We start from the raw sequence: 5,704 nt of genomic DNA, 5'->3' as shown, positions 1-5,704 counted from the left end.
CGGATCATGAGGTCAAGAGATCAAGACCATCCTGGCCAAGTTGGTGAAACTCTGTCTCTACTAAAAATACAAAAAATTAGCTGGGCGTTGTGGTGCACACCTGTCGTCCCACCTACTTGGGAGGCTGAGTCAGAAGAATCGCTTGAACCCGGGAGGCGGAGGTTGCAGTAAGACAAGATCGCGACATTGCACCCCAGCCTGGTAACAGAGTGAGACTCTGTCTCAAAAAAAAAAAAAAAAAAAAGGGCAGAGAAATTGCAAGCATTTCAGAGGACTGCCTGTGGATGGGACAAGCTCAGTAATGAATGAATTAAAGAATGAATGGAGTACATGTGGGGGAGGGTAGAAAGGGGACAGGTCTGACTTCACCTGGCAAGTGATGGGGAAGGAAGTCATTAACACAAGAACAAGGAGGTTCACACATTTGGAAAGGATAGCTTTATTTCTCATGAAGGGTTGCAGGCTGCAGGGCAGCCACTCTGACAGGCTGGGAAGCATAGCTTCCAGCCAGAAGCCAGGAACACATGCCTCAGGGGAGGCGCAAAGGGAACAGGAATTTATACTGATCAGGGAGGCTGAATAGACATATTTAATAAGCTATAGGAGGAGTCATGAATATTCATGAAAGGAGAAACAGGGACCTGTGCAGTTGAGCTTCATGCCCCTTCATGAGTCACATGTGCAAAAAAATGGTGGCGTTAGTGTGATCGCAGGGTGTGTTTCAGCCCTCTGATGTCAAAAGGTGAAGCACAGGACCCTACTGTGTGCCAGGCCTCTGTGAATGCGGGAGGGGAAAAGAGTGACAGGGGCTATGTGGGAGGAAGGAATTGGGGACCGTGTCCCCTTCTGGCCAGCTCTCTCGGAGGGAGGCTCCTGGTGCCACAGGGCCTGAGCTGGGAGGGTAGAGGGTGGAAGGTGGGGCCTGGTGTGCCTGGCTGTGCCCAGGGCTGGCTGTGTGTGACTGAGCAAGTCATTTATGTCTGACGAACAACTTCACTGGGCATCCACTGTAGACTCTGTGGACCGTCTCCGTGGTCGATGGTTTCTTATCAGGAAGGGATGATGGTCGGTTATTGTGTCAAAACTGCAAAAGAGGGATAGCATCGGACAGCCAGTTGGTATCAGCGGTGAAGTCTTTCAAAAGGGCTGGTCTCTGGCTAGCCCTAACCATCAGCAGGCTTTCTTCTCTAAGGAAGGGGTTCACGGTGGGGGGGCTGTATCGAGGAGTGTCTGACCTCCCATTATGTTGTAGCGAAGAACTCAGCTTTCATGGTTTCTCTGGGGTCCCTTTGGCCAAGGGGGGGCCGTTGGGGGGCTTGGGATTTCATTTTAGTTTCTCAAAAGACCATTTATCAAATACCTTCAGTGCTGCCCAGCGCCACCTTGTCACACATCCCACCTTCCTCACCCTCCCCACATGCTGTCAGGTGGCCGCCTTTATGCCTACTCTGCAGACCATTGGGCCTAGGCTTTGAGTGTGGAGCCCTGGCGCAGCTCGGAGGGCCCGGACCAGAGCCAGCTCACTCTGCCCACTGCACTGCCGTGCTCCCTGACCACCTGGAGCCTTGGCAGGGGCTTGATGGCTTGGTTCTCTCTTTTTTTCTTTCTTTTCTTTCTTTTTCTTTTTTGATAAAATCTCACTGTGTTGCTCAGGCTGGAGTGCAGTGGTGCGATCCCAGCTCACTGCAACCTCCACCTCCCGAGTTCAAGGGATTCTTGTGCCTCAGCCTTCCCAGTAGCTGGGACTACATGCATGCGCCACCATGCACAGCTAATTTTTGTATTTTAGTAGAGATGAGGTTTCACTATGTTGGCCAGGTTGGTCTCAAACTCCTGGCCTCAAGTGATCCGCCTACCTTGGCCTCTGAAAGTGCTGGGATTACAGGCGTGAGCCACTGCGCCTGGCCTAGGGCTTGGTTTTCATGGCGTGGGTGAGGAGCTGCCTCACCTGGAGACCCAGGGCCAGGAGTGAGATGTCCCAGCCAGGGTGGAATGCGGCTCCCACAGGCCAGGCAGCAGTTGCTGAAAGGGTAACAGAACTAGCAATTGTTCCCAGAGCCAAATAGGCCTGGGTGAAAGGGGACAGCAGGGCTGTAAGGAGACACCGCCTGAGATTGGCTAATCTTGTATCTGCGCTTTTCCCACCTCCAGCTCCCATAGCCTCCTTGTCAGGCAGCTCAACCCCAGAGGAGCGGTGGAGCAGGAGGGCCACCAACCACCCTCCCCCATATCACCATGGAGCTTGGAGCCCCAGCCTCCCCCACATCGACGTGGGGCTTGGAGGCGGCTGGGAGAGGATGGAGAGACCCAGATTCCACTGATGTCAATGCGATGTCAGGGCAGTGATTCGTCCCATTCTGCAGATGAAGAAATTGAGGCTTAGGGATTGAAATGACTGGAACACTTGGCGAGCTGGCATAGAACCCAGGTCTTAAGCACGCTGGGATTCAGCTTCTCCATCTGCTGAGCACCTCCGGGCCTACTGTGTGCCAGGCCTCTGTGAATGTGGGAGGGGAAAAGAGTGACGGGGGCCATGTGGGAGGAAGGAATTCGGGGATGTTTCCCCTTCTGGCCTGCTCTCTCAGAGGGAGGCTTCTGGTGCCACAGGGCCTGAGCTGGGAGGGTGGAGGGTGGGGCCTGGTGTGCCCGGCTGTGGCTGTGCGTGTGACCGAGCAAGTCACTTATCTCTGATGGGCTGGGCGTGGGGAGGATGTACTTGCCACACAGTGCCCAACATACTGAGAGCCGCATTGAGGACATGGAGGTGGACTTTGGTATGAACCCAACAAGGCTGACTCCACTTAGGCCTCCCAAGAAGCTTGGGAATCTGGAAAGGTCAGGAGAACAAAGACCCAAGTTGGGGGAAGATGGAGAGCGAGGGAGTCCCCTGACCCTGGCCAGCTCTGGGCAGGGTAGCTTCCCTGGGGAGTGGGGCATGTCCTTACTTCTCACTCGACCTCAAGGGCAGGGCCTGGGGCTTGGGCAGGTCCTCCTCCCCTTTGCCAGGAGCAATGGAAATGGAGGAATGTGGTATTTTGTGCCTGCGTTGGTGCTTGGGGGCCAGTGTCAACAGAACAAGTCCAATGGAGAATCCAGACTTGGAATAGCACTTCTTTCATGGGCTGAGGGATGCCCAGAGTTGCTGCCGAAGGCTAAGGGAGGGAGAGAAAGTTCTGGGGAAGGATAGTGTCTATGAGGTGGTCCCTTCCAGAGGGGCATGAGTCCCAGGCAGGGAGAGCTGTGGCATGGGGAATTGGGAGAGGGGGACACATTTGAGCAGAAATCGAGGGTTCTTTGGGAACTGGAGAAGAAAGGGCAGAGAGGGTTGAACAGCCAGGCTGGGGAGAAGAGGAGGACATTTTTGCAAGGCAGAATAGACTGGATTTTGGGGGAGTGACAACTACCTTAGGCAGATGTCATGGAGATGATTTTTTTTTTTTTTTTTTGAGACAGAGTCTCGCTCTGTTGGCCAGGCTGGAGTGCAGTGGCATGATCTCGGCTAACTGCAACCTCTACCTCCTGGGTTCACGCGATCCTCCTGCCTCAGCCTCCCGAGTAGGTGGGATTACAGGCGTGTACCACCACACCCGGCTAATTTTTGTATTTTTTTTTTTTTTTGAGACGGAGTCTCGCTCTGTTACCCAGGCTGGAGTGGAGTGCAGTGGCCGGATCTCAGCTCACTGCAACCTCCGCCTACCGGGTTCACGCTATTCTCCTGCCTCAGCCTCCGGAGTAGGTGGGACTACAGGCACCCGCCACCTCACCTGGCTAGTTTTTTGTATTTTTTGGTAGAGACGGGGTTTCACCGTGTTAGCCAGGATGGTCTCGATCTCCTGACCTCGTGATCCGCCCGTCTCGGCCTCCCAAAGTGCTGGGATTACAGGCTTGAGCCACCGCGCCCGGCCATTTTTGTATTTTTAGTAGAGATGGAGTTTCATCATGTTGTCAGGCTGGTCCTGAACTCCTGACCTCATGATCTGCCAGCCTCGGCCTCCCAAAGTGCTGGGATTACAGGCATGAGCCACCGTGCCCAGCCCATGGAGATGTTATAATGGAATGTGCTTAGAGTGATGGGAACTAGGAATGGATCTTACACTTTCAAATGGTTGGGAAAACATCAAAAAATGTTTCTGGACACGTGAAAATGATATGAAATTCAAATTTTTGTGTCCCTAAATAAAGTTTTATTGGAACACAGCCATGTTCATTCTTTTACATATTGTCTATGGTTGATTTTATGCTACTATGGCAGAGTTGAGTAGTTGGGACAGAGACCGTATGGCTGGCAAAGCCTAAAATATTTACAATCAGGCTTTTACAGCAAATGGTTTGCCCACCCTTGGTTAGAGGCAGCCTCCAGGAAGAAGAGAGCAGTGAGGGTGATGTTGAAGAAGGGGGCCACACTAGGTCACCAGGGGCTCCTTGTGCCCCGCCCAGGCACTGAACTTAAGCTGAGGGCAAGTGGGAGCCATTGAGGGTGCAGGCAGGAGAATGACTTGCTCAGATGAATGCTGGAGTAGGATCACTCTGCTTCCTCAGCAAGGATGGATGAAGCCGTACACGGAGGCACCTGGAGCAGGAAGACCAGCCCTAGGCGGCCCGGATGGCTTAGCAAAGGCCTCTGGGACCACTCTGGGGCACATTCACTGGGATCTAGCATAGGCGGCGCCTCCCTGCACCTTCGACGATGGCGGCGCAGAGATGTCTGCTGCGTACCCACAATGCCTCGGGCCTCGCACCGCAGGCGGAAGTGGCTGCTCTGCTGGCCCCAGAGCGGAACCACTTGAAAGGCGGGAAACACGTGGAGACGCCTTCGAGCCCTGAGAGGGATGACCCAAGCAAGGCCACGAGGAGCCAGGGCACGACACGGTGGGCCCTCGGAGAACCGCTGGTGGGCAAGTGGCAGGAGAGTAGGCTCAAGAGGGTGGGCAGGGCCGGCCAGGCCTGGGCTGGCCGGGTGACGGGGGCGGGGGAGCGGAGGGCCTCCCCAATTATCCGGCCAGTGCTCGGGCGGCTTCGGGCATGTGAGGGATTGAGGGGGTCGGAAGGACACAGGCCGATGTACAGCGGTCACCACACCCCAAGCAGTCACACAGACTATGGAGACACCGTAGCAGGCCCAGCACCGTGCACACATCACAAGCCCAGGCCTCTGCACACGGTCACAGATGCCTGCCCGAAATCCCGGCCCAGGTTCACACCGGCACAGCCGAACCCACGCACACACCGCAACACGGGTCTGCACGTCCATGCACACAGGCACAAACCCGGGCACACGGAGTCACACCGACCCAGGCACGCTGCGGAACGCACCCGTCCACGCATACACAGAACGGGACTCGCTGCCCCGCACGCACACCAGGCCCCCACCCCGAACTACCCGCGTCCCCCGCACACGCCTCTGCGCAGGCCGCCCCGGGCCGTGGGCCGGCGCACGCACGGTCACAGGAGGGGCGCGCGCACACTCGCACTCACACACACTCGCTCGCACACGCACACACTCGATCCAGCACGCGCGGGCGGCGCGGGGCGGCGGCGGCCGGAGTCTGCGGTGCGAGGCGCCCCCCGCCCGGCGCGGCGGCGGAGCCCGGCTGGCGGGGGAGGGGAGGGGGTTGCGGTGGGGGCGGGGTGGGGGCCGGAGCCGCTTGAGCCGGCGGGAGCGGGCACCCCTGCGCGCCGCGCTCGGCCTCGCCTCCGCGCCCCC

The sequence above is a fragment of the Theropithecus gelada genome, chromosome 10 (genome assembly GCF_003255815.1).
Source record: "Theropithecus gelada isolate Dixy chromosome 10, Tgel_1.0, whole genome shotgun sequence".
NCBI classification, from domain to species: domain Eukaryota; kingdom Metazoa; phylum Chordata; class Mammalia; order Primates; family Cercopithecidae; genus Theropithecus; species Theropithecus gelada.
This window is presented reverse-complemented; position numbering follows the sequence as displayed.